General features: G+C 53.2%; 1 pseudogene; it reads right to left on the bottom strand.

Moving 5' to 3' along the window:
• Positions 1–546: 546 nt before the first annotated feature.
• Positions 547–1286, bottom strand: LOC146171982 (uncharacterized; annotated as a pseudogene).
• Between the last annotated feature and the right edge of the window lie 9069 nt (positions 1287–10355).

Raw genomic sequence — 10355 nt, 5'->3', positions numbered from 1 at the left:
CTCTCAAACCGTGTTCGCTTTGTTTTGTGTTATATCACAGATGTATCACAAAAGGTATACAGTCAAACCTGGATATATCCACGCCCCACACGCTCACTTTGTCACAAGGTTTGAAAGCGCTAACACTACCAGCAGGTGCCCAAGACCATACTGCCTACCTGCCTCCTTGCTCTTAGAAATGCCACTTGCAGACGTGCAGCATGCGATTCGATATGTAGGGCATGACCGGTGAAATGGCACTCCCAAAATATTTATACAAGATTCCCAATGGTATATGTCTGGTTGATAGATGTGGTTGAATGGTATATATATGTGTGGTAGATATAACCAAGATTGACTGCATTACATTTATAGCACAAAAATGTGGCGAACACCAAAAAATTAGCCATAGATAAAATAAAGATAGACAAATGCTTGACTTCTACATTTCTGAATTGCACATATATTCCACAAAAATGATATACAAAATAACTAGCTTCAGCACTTCCTTCAACAAACACATAATGAGGCTTCTAAGCTGTGACTATTTAGCACAGTGGAATGTTATCATGCGCATAGAATATGTGGAAGAACATACTCTTGGAAAAAGTAGGAGGACCGCTCTCAACTACATCTCTGAAAAACCCTTTATTGAATGCCACTGGGATGCATGTGTTGCTCTCATCGTTCAAGTATACAAATAGCTCGCCTTGTTTAAGCTGTGTCAAGCCCATTTGTACCTAAACATGCAAAAGTGAATGCTTGCACGTTTTAATACTTTCACTGCAGATTTGTCGGTGTTCTTCTCAGTGTTCTCCAGGAAGAACGTTTCCAAGTACTCCGGGCACTTCACTTTCAGGACACGCTTGCAACAGCACTGACCTCTACCAGTCCATCTGTACTCTCGCTAATACAGTGTCGTCCTTCTAAAACAAACAGTCCACACTGGCTCACAACCAAGTCCTGGGGTTCTGACTGCTTCTGTTGAATGTAGCACTGTTCTGCGCTGTCTTCCAGTATGCTGCTACGACATATTGCTGCTGTGCGGACGTTAGTCTGCCGCATAGCCTTTTTTTGTAGAGGTCTCAAGTCATGTGAGTCCATCTTGGTCCGCAGTGTTTTTACTCGTAAAAACAGTGTATGCGATACAAGTAGTAATCATGCCCACCCTGTGGTGCTTGTTCTCTTGTTGCTACCTCAATTGCAGCAATATCTTCGCAGCTCTTGGCGTTGTGTAGGTGTCCGAGCAGCTTTTCTACATCGCAGCTTCTACCAAGAAACCTCCTCAGTTCAACCAGGGTACCCATCGGAGTCAAGTTGTTTGATTCTGGCTCGCAGACTTCAGACTGTTTGGCCCAGTCTCTTACAGCTGCAGAGAAAGCGGGCCATACAAATATAGAACTCTGCAACACTTGATAAAGCCTACCGACTTCTAAGAGGTATGACAAATGAAATGGCACCAGTACACTAATGTAATACATATGAAATGCACATGGACATGCTTGCTACTCGCTAGTATTTGTGTCTACTACCCACACCCTAATATTATAGTGAAACAAAAATATTGCTGCAGAGTAAACAAGGCTGATGAAATCAAACGCTCATTTGAAATGTGTATGAAGGAAGCACACAGCCCCCAAAACCTAGGAAAGCAGTGGAGAACTTAAATAAAGAATGACATTGTTATTTAAAAATCAGTATGTAATTTAATCATTTCTAGTACAACAGATGCTTGAAAAGCAAAAACCACGTTCTGCCAGTGGCATCCATGTGTCGCGATGTGCTACCAACTGACCTATGACAGCAGCTCTCTAGCTTTCTACTTTTGGAATACTTATGTAGCAGTTCGCCTAACAATGAGGGTGTTGACCAGTGCACACCTGGTCCATATTGACAGAAATATAATTCTTCCTAGTAATGCAAGTGCCAAGGGGAAAGAGATAAATGGGGAGGGTGGCAGTTGAACGAAGACCCACTAATGCTGCCTATGGCTTCAGGACTACCAGAACCAAAGGCCTCATTAACGTGTTGCGCTCTCAAAGGTATGGAAATCTGGGGCTTGCTTGGCACACATATCAAGGAAGTTGATGGGAAAATATACGAGCTACATTCTTCTGATTGCAGATAAAAATGTCTTAACCAGAAGGGGGAATTCCCTAGAAATGCTCAGTTACAGACATTTAAATGTGGCTGTGTGGGCTCACAGGTCACCAGAGCATGCTAGAGAGCTGCTTGTTAATCTCAACAGCGTGTTCACATTTCAACTAATATTGCAGCATCACGAATGCATGTTCATCATTAAAAACATTAAATATGCAGTTACACATCAACTAAAATTGAGGCACTAAATTTAAAGCAGAAAAACTCCACCACACTAAGGTACCAATTCTAATTGCATATTGGAAAACTGTATTTACGATACTTATGAACATGACATTTTACTGCTGCTAGTGTTGAATGTCTGTGCATAAAAGATACTATAATTTGACCATATAAAGCAGCCCTAATTTGCCTAGCTGTTGTGCAAAACCAGCAGTGTTGGCTGTAGCAAGTGCCCGCAAAGTCACCTCGAGCGCCTAAACTTTTGACTGTAAGGATTTATTTTATACTAGGCTCAGTTGCTAAGTATACTGTGCTGACATGCCCAGAAATATCCAAAATAATCTTGCGTACCTATTTCAGCGGCGTTCTTCGAATGTATCTTTGCTGCAGACTCATGGCCTAAATTGTTCAGAAGTCTTTCAAGGATGTCACCTTTCAGTTCAGCAGGCTTTTTGATCTTAGCCTGGAAACGAGAAGAACCAGGTATAAAGTCTAGTTCATTTTAAGCCAGCTAAAAAACGAGACACAGGAAAAAAGAGCACAAGACAAGGCTGGACTAACAACTGAATATTTATTGGGGGAAAGAAGACAACAAGGACTCGTTCTGAAATGCGCGCGCACAATCCAACAGGTGAAATGGCAGGAAAAGGAAAAGAAGAAAGTTCAAAGTCAAGGCCTCACTAACAATTTTTTCTAACAGAGCGAGTTCCTCACAATGAAGGCTAACCGATGCCTTAGCCACACACTTGTCTTCAGCCCTAGCAATGTAAAGCGCCTCAACCAACTTTCGACAGAACTGTTTACCATTGCTATAAACTACACCCGTGTTACTGAAATCAGGCGTATAAAGAGAGGGATCATCCTCCGATTTACACTCCTGGGACTGCATATGTAGCGCCAGATTAGAATTAGCCTTCCCTCCTAGGGAATTAGAGTGCTCCGTCAGGCGCACATTTAGACATCTGCCTGTCTGCACGTAGTAACACCGGCCACAATTGAGCGGAATGCGATAAACCACATTATTCTGCAGGTGGTGGACCTTTTCTTATGTAACACTGTGCAACGAAAACTATCACGAGCTACATTGTCGAGCCCCTTTCTAACGCTCGCGCACAAGACTCCTATCTTGTTTTCAGTTGTAAATACAACGTCAACGCCGTACCTTGCCGCAAGTTTCTTAGAGAGTCGGTGCGAAACGCCATGGAGGTGAGGTATGGCAGCCACCTTCTTTCGCCGCGGCGCCACGCCAACATCAACGAGCCCCGTGTTGCTCTTCCTCGAACGTGTTAAAACACGTTCTGACAGACGAGCTAGACACAGTTGGAAAGCCTGCAGCCAATAACTTCGAAATTTGCTGTGAGAATGCATCCGGCAAGATTTACGTTGTGGGATTCTCTGCGGGGCTGCGGCTCCGCTCTCAGAGCAAACAGCGCTCCGCTAGCTCAGACCACAGTGGTGGCCCCCAAGAACAACACGAACACCAAGGACCCAAGGGTAACCGGTTTAATTGTTTTCCTCAGTCGCGCACGCGCGATCAAGCAATTCACTTCACCTGGTTCCAGTCTTTTCCGGACGCGTCCGCACTGCTGGCCCGTCCGGTCCGCTCTGTTCAGGCCGCACACCACCACACCCACACACAGCGCACGCCTCCCTCGCCACAGCAGTCGAGGGAGAGAGAAGGGAGGGGGAGGAGGCTGCCACGTGAAGTGGAGAGGAGATGCAGCGCCTCACCCTCGCCGCCTCGCTGTAGCCAGGAGGGGATAATATGTGCCTTCCCACACCCCTCCTACCTTAATTAGGACGCCACCCCCGCGCGCGATTAGAGATCGGCCAGAAGGTCATCCATGTCAGCAAACTCCACGGCAGGCCCATGCACGGGGTCCGCGTCGTCCGGAAACGCAGGGGCCGTGTAGGCAGCAGCGGCTGCCACGGCCTCCGCCGCCTGCCCGTTGTCGCAGGCGGCGTCCACTGCTGGGCGCCCGTCGGTGTGGAGCTCTGAGGTCTGGTGGCGTCGTTTAGAGAGCAGCAGCCCTCCACACTGGCCGCAGTATCTGGCACCAGCGTCAGGTGCCATTCCCGAGTTCGGGAACGCGTTCTCGTGGTCCCGCAAGGTGTGCCCGCGGAAGGGATGGGGCACGGCGTGCAGGGGAAGCCTGGCTTCCACCTTTCGCTGCACCTTCCACGGGGCGTCGCTGTAGAAGCTCAGCGGCGGCGATCCCCCCTCCTGGGAGGTCCACGTAGCCACGCTGCGGGACGACGATCGCTGCTTTTGCTGGCGGCGTTCAAACCGGCGGGGTCCACCCGTTTGGCCCGCGCTGGTGTTCTGCGAGCGAGGGCGGTCCCCAGCCCGGCGAGCGCCTTGGTGTGACGACGATCGTTCCTTCTGCTGGCGGCGTTTAAACCGGCGGGGTTCACCCGTTTGGCCCGCGCTGGTGTTCTGCGAGAGTGGGCCGCTGCGGGCTTGCCCTGGCTGGGCAGCCCGGCTGCTGTGGCGGCCCCGGCCATCCTTGGATCGTTGGACAGCGGGACGCCGATGGCCGTCGAAACCAGCCCTGCCGCTCTGCTCTCGAAGAGGTGCGTTCTTGTTCATCTCCAGCTCGAGTCTAGCTGGCGGGCCTCCGTCTGTGAGCTCCGGGATTGCGCTGGGAGGGTAAAAGTGCACTAGCATTTCCTCGCCCTCCCGCTTGTGATATACTCGTTCGAGCTCGAATGCAAGCTTCTCCAAGAACGAGCTCGAATGCGAGCTGTTCCGGGAACCACTGTATGACTGCGCAGCCACTGGGCTGCCAGACTAAACATCACCTTCGCCGTTCATCGCCGCCTGAACGCAGACAGCGTGGCCCATGCGCCCGGAGTGCCGGTGTCATAAATAAGGGCAGTCGGCGGGCTAGGTCCCTCTGAACGCGCTCAGCACAGGCTTCGCGTAAAGGAACACTGCCGGCTTGTGTATCGACACGCGCCGGATAAACACGAGACCTCTCGTGCCCTTGCGGTTGACATTAGGCGACTTCGCCTACCTTCCGCCCTGTAACATCGCGGAAAGGACTGCCTTCCCTTGCGTGTGCTTGCGCGTGAACTCGCGTGTCTGGCGCTCCTCCTTCAACAGCTCGAATGCGAACTGTGCAAGCAAGGACCGTGTTTGAGGCCTGCATGTGCGCTCTCACGCATGCGGCCTCAACGATTTCGCTGGCTGCGGGTGTTATAGCGATGCCGGTAGAGACTGCTCTCAGCATCGCCCGCCTCGGCGCTCTCCGGAGCGAGAGGCGTTTCCGCTTCCGCAGCATCTCTCTGGAAATACTGCTTCAGCTCTCCCACATGAATTGGTCCGCTTATTCGGCCCGAGTGCGGGTCTTTCAGTCGATAAATCAGCCGCGACTGTTTCTCTGCGATCACAAAGGGCCCGACCCATCGGGGCGCAAGGCCGGCCGCGAGTCCCGCGGATGCATCGCTGAGAACATGGTTTCGCCTCAGAACCGTGTCTCCCAACTGGAACTCAAAGTCCCTGTGGGCTTGGTCGTAGCTCGCCTTTTGGCTTGCCCTGGCCTTCTCACGGCTGCGGCTCGCCTCCTTAATGGCATTGGCCAAACGCTCTCGTAATTGCCGTGCGTAGTCGTCGACATTGGCCTCGACTTTGCGAATATCGTCCGACCGATGGGTCAAAACCGTGTCCGTTGGCGTGTTCAGCTGCCTGCCAAACATGAGAAAAGCCGGCGTGAAGCCGGTGGAGCCATTTACACTCGTGCGCAGAGCGAAGGATATGGCGTCCAAGTGCACATCCCAATCATTATGCGACCGCGCATATGCGCCCAGGAGCGGCTTGATATCCCGATTGCGGCGCTCGCTCACGTTGGACTGGGGATGATAGCACGTGGTTTTCTGCTGCCGTACACCCATTGCCGAGCACGTATCACGAAACACCTTCGACGTGAAATACGTGGCGTTGTCGGTTATCAGTCGCTCTGGAAAGCCAAAACGACAAAACACCTCCGACAGCTTTCCCAAGATCTCCCGGGCAGCAGCTTTCCGCAGCGGGTACAGTTCAGCGAAAGCGCTGAAATGGCACGTAACGACGAGCACGTATTTGCACCCCTTTTTGCTGCGCGGCAGCGGCCCCATCAAATTGCACGCCAGGATTTGCCATGGCTTCGTGCTTTTGATGGGCTGGAGTAAGCCAGGTGGTTTGCCACCTCGAGGCTTCCTCTCTTGGCAGATGTGGCATGTTCGCACGTAACGACATACGTCAGCCTTCATTCCGGGCCAGGTAGCGAACCGACAAAGCTTCCGCCATATCTTTGGGGCGCTCCCGTGACCGTCGGCGTCGTGATAGTGCCGCATAGCGGCGCGGCGCAGTTTGCGCGGAATCACAACTTTAAAGCACTCACTGGAGGCTTCTTTGTGTGGCACGTATTTTAGCAAAGCTCCTTCACAGTCCAGCAGGAAGTTCTCCAACTCACTCGTAGCAATACCAGCTACACTAGAGTTAGCGCCAACCACACTACCAGTGGCTTCACAGCGCAATTTGGCCTGAGTTGTCAGAGCATCCGTCTCTTCGCTAAGACAATTGATTAACTCCTGACAGTATGAGTCTTCCTGCTGAGCTTTGAGAAGCTCTTCTCTGCTGAACGCAACTTCTAGGGGGACTACTGCTCCTACAAAGCGCACGTGCTTTCGGGGCTCCGCAGGCGGGGTGCTGCCCGCTGCGCGCTCCCTACGCAGAGGGGGAGACAGCTGCCCTTCCGTCTCCTCCTCGTCTTCGCCTGCCGGTTGGGTGTCAGTGACCGGCGCCCGTAACAGCGCGTCCGCGACTGCATTGGCAGTCCCTTTTCGGTAGCGCACTTCAAGCTCGAAGCGTTGTAGTGTCAGGGCCCACCGCGCAAGCCGACCGCTGGGCTCGCGCAGGCGTTTCAGCCATGTTAAGGCCATGTGGTCGGTCTCGACCGTGAACCTTGTTCCTTCTACGTACATTTCGAAACGTCGCAGTGCGTAGATAATGGCCAAACATTCCTTTTCCATCGCTGAGTAATTGCGTTCTGCCGGCGAGAGCGCGCGGCTCGCAAACGACACTGGTCGCAGCTGATCCCCATCCACCTGGAGGAGTACAGCGCCCACTCCGATATCACAGGCATCGGTCTGGATAACGAATGGCTTGTTTAGGTCAGGCAGCTTCAGAGCTGCTGTCTCAGCGATGGCGTGCGAGAGCTGGCGAAAGCTCCTTTCCTGCTCATCTCCCCATTGCCAACGGGAAGACTTTCTTAGGAATCGTGCCAAGGGCGCTTGCAGGCGCACACAGTTTGGAATGAACTGTCGGTAGTATCCCACCATACCGAGATATCGGCGAACAGCGTTGACATCTGTAGGCGCAGTAAACTCCAGGATCGCCCGAAGTTTCTCTGCATCAGGAGACACCTGCCCCCGTTCAACTCGATATCCAAGCAAGCTCACCTGAGCCTGGCATATCTGCGCCTTTGCGGGATTGAGCGTAAGGCCAGCGGACCTGAGCTTTCCCAGAACGTCTCAGAGATGATCGAGGTGCTCCTCGAATGTGTGGGAATAGACGATCACATTGTCCAGGTAGGCGAGGGCGTGCTGCCATCGGGCATCGCCGAGTACGCGGTCCATTAGTCTCTGGAATGTGCTCGGAGCGCCAGACAATCCAAAGGGCATTCTTTTGAAGTGGAAAAGTCCTCTGTGACATGAGAACGCCGTTTGTACTCATTGCCTGGTCGCATTTCGACCTGCAGATACCCCTTGCTGGCGTCAAGTATCGAAAAGAACTGAGCGCCGCCAAGATTGGAAACAATCTCGACTATTCTCGGAAAGGGGTATGCATCTTTCTCCGTGACCTCGTTCAGATGCCGATAGTCCACGCACAAACACCAAGTGCGGTCTTTCTTTGGCACGAGCACCACTGGGCACCCCCATGGACTTTGAGAACGGCATATAAGACCAGCATCGAGCAACTCCTGGAGCGCCTCATCGATCGCTCGCCTTTTAGCAGCGCTGACGGGCCTTGGGTTACATTTCCAGGGCAGCGCGTCACCCGTATTTATGCTGTGCTGCACCAGATTGGTACATCCCGGCTGGCCTGTGAACATCTCGTCAAAGTTGTGTAGCAACGACAAGAGTCGGTCACGTTGGTGCTCTGTCAGCGCACCGGCATCGGCCAGCAATCTCTGCATTTTCTTTTCCGAATGCGGATGAAAAGCGTGCTGACAGGCCGCCGCTGCCGATCGCGGCAACTGACACGGAAACCCACTGTCTCTTTTTTCGCCGGCAGTGGCCGGGGTTGTACGCGTTTTCTTCTCCGACTGCGGAGAGGGAGCATTAGGGAGTTTTTGAATAGGGGGACCCAAGGCTTGGGGCCCCCAAGGAAATAGCGCGCGGCAGCGCAACGTGCTAGCCGAGCGGCGAGTTTTAGAATAGGGGTTTTCCCGACTCAGCGGAGCCGGGCTTGCGTTCGTCGATTGCAGCGCCACGACGGTAGCCAAGGAAAAGCATTTTAATATATAAAAGCAAACAACGTTATATTATTCATCAAAAAGTACTATTATTGTGCAAAAACTATCTTAAGACTACCGGTTATATAAAACGTTTTCTTCAGACAAGACGAAATCGGCCAATTGTCAATCCAGGCCGAGACCGGGAAACCTCATTTGAACCTTCCGCGCTTTCCGCCGTCTGGTCCCCATGGCAACCAAAGGAGGCGAACTCGCTAAGCCTAACAGCTCGGTAAATCCGGAAGCAATCTGAAAATATAGCACGTTTTATCGCTAAAATTTGGTTGTGCGGGCATCATGAGACATAGCATAAGCTTCGTTGGCCTTTCGTTTTCCATGAACGCGTGACACCATGGAGCGGTGGCGACGAATGTGTGCCGAGGCGAGCGGCCGCCGCTTGGCCGAGCGCCGCCATGTTGCCGTAACCCAAGCGACCCAACGGCGGCTTGGGGCGAACGCTATTTTGGAAAAATAGGGGCCGCCCCAAGCGTTAACCCAAGACCCCAAGCGCGCCTTACGTTCTGCGCATGCGCATTTCGACGCCCCAAGCTCCTTGGGGGCCCCAAAGCTTGGGACCCCCTATTCTAAAACTCTCTATTGAGACGGGCCGCCCTAACCGAGCTCGGTCGGGGGTGCGAACAGCGCTCATAGGAGGTACGCCTCCCGTCTGCGAGCGGATCGGCCGTGCGCGTTAACAACGACTGCGTTGTAACCGGCGGCTCGGCGAATGGCCTGAGCGGGGCACACGGGCTCTCCCGATAACCCCCACTGGCGATATCGATCACCAGTCCAGTTTTAGCCAAGAACTCTCGGCCTAGGATAATTGGTACTGTCAGGCCAGGCAGGTGAACAAAACGCATTCTGCGTACACGCTTATCGAAGCGCACTACGAGGCGAATGTCACCGCAGGAGCGCACCTCTCCGCTAGCGAGCAGGAGGGGCGTTGTTCGCTGTCGCATCCGAACGGACCGCCGTCGGAGCTGGGAAACGACCCCGTCTCCAATGAGCGAAATGCTTGCACCCGTGTCCAGCAGTGCCTTAAATGTTGCTCCCGCTACGGCGAGGTCAACAAAAGGCGCTGGCGTGTTAGTTGGCTCTCCAACTTTGAATGCGGACGTGACGGGTACAGGCTTCCGAGCATTTTCAGCCTCCGCCGGTGCTGCTACCGGCGGCCTGCCTCGTTTCCCGATCTCGAGGGGCAGTTTCTGGCTATGTGACCAGTTTGGCCACAGCTAAAGCAGGGCACAGATCGCCATGCTTGTTGCTGCGACGCTCGGCGGGTTTCAGAGGCACCCCGACCGTCTGGCCGTATGCGGCCCTCCGGGGGTGCGTTCTGAGTAGGTGCGGACTTTCGCGGCTGAACCCCGGTGAACTCACGGGGGTTGAAATCAGCACTGCGCAACCGGTACCCAAAGGGATCCAGGGCGCTATCCTATATTTCGAGCGGCAACGGCTCGCTCGTGAACCCACTTGCCTCAGGAGTGTACTCACTCCTTACCGTTGGGGCGCCGCTCCAGGCGCACCTCGGCTCTAGTAATTCTCTAGCCGGTGGCGGGG

The sequence above is a fragment of the Amblyomma maculatum genome, unplaced genomic scaffold, assembly GCF_055883805.1.
Source record: "Amblyomma maculatum isolate TAMU_Amacu unplaced genomic scaffold, ASM5588380v1 scaffold_15, whole genome shotgun sequence".
Taxonomy (NCBI): Eukaryota; Metazoa; Arthropoda; class Arachnida; order Ixodida; family Ixodidae; genus Amblyomma; species Amblyomma maculatum.
This window is presented reverse-complemented; position numbering and strand designations above follow the sequence as displayed.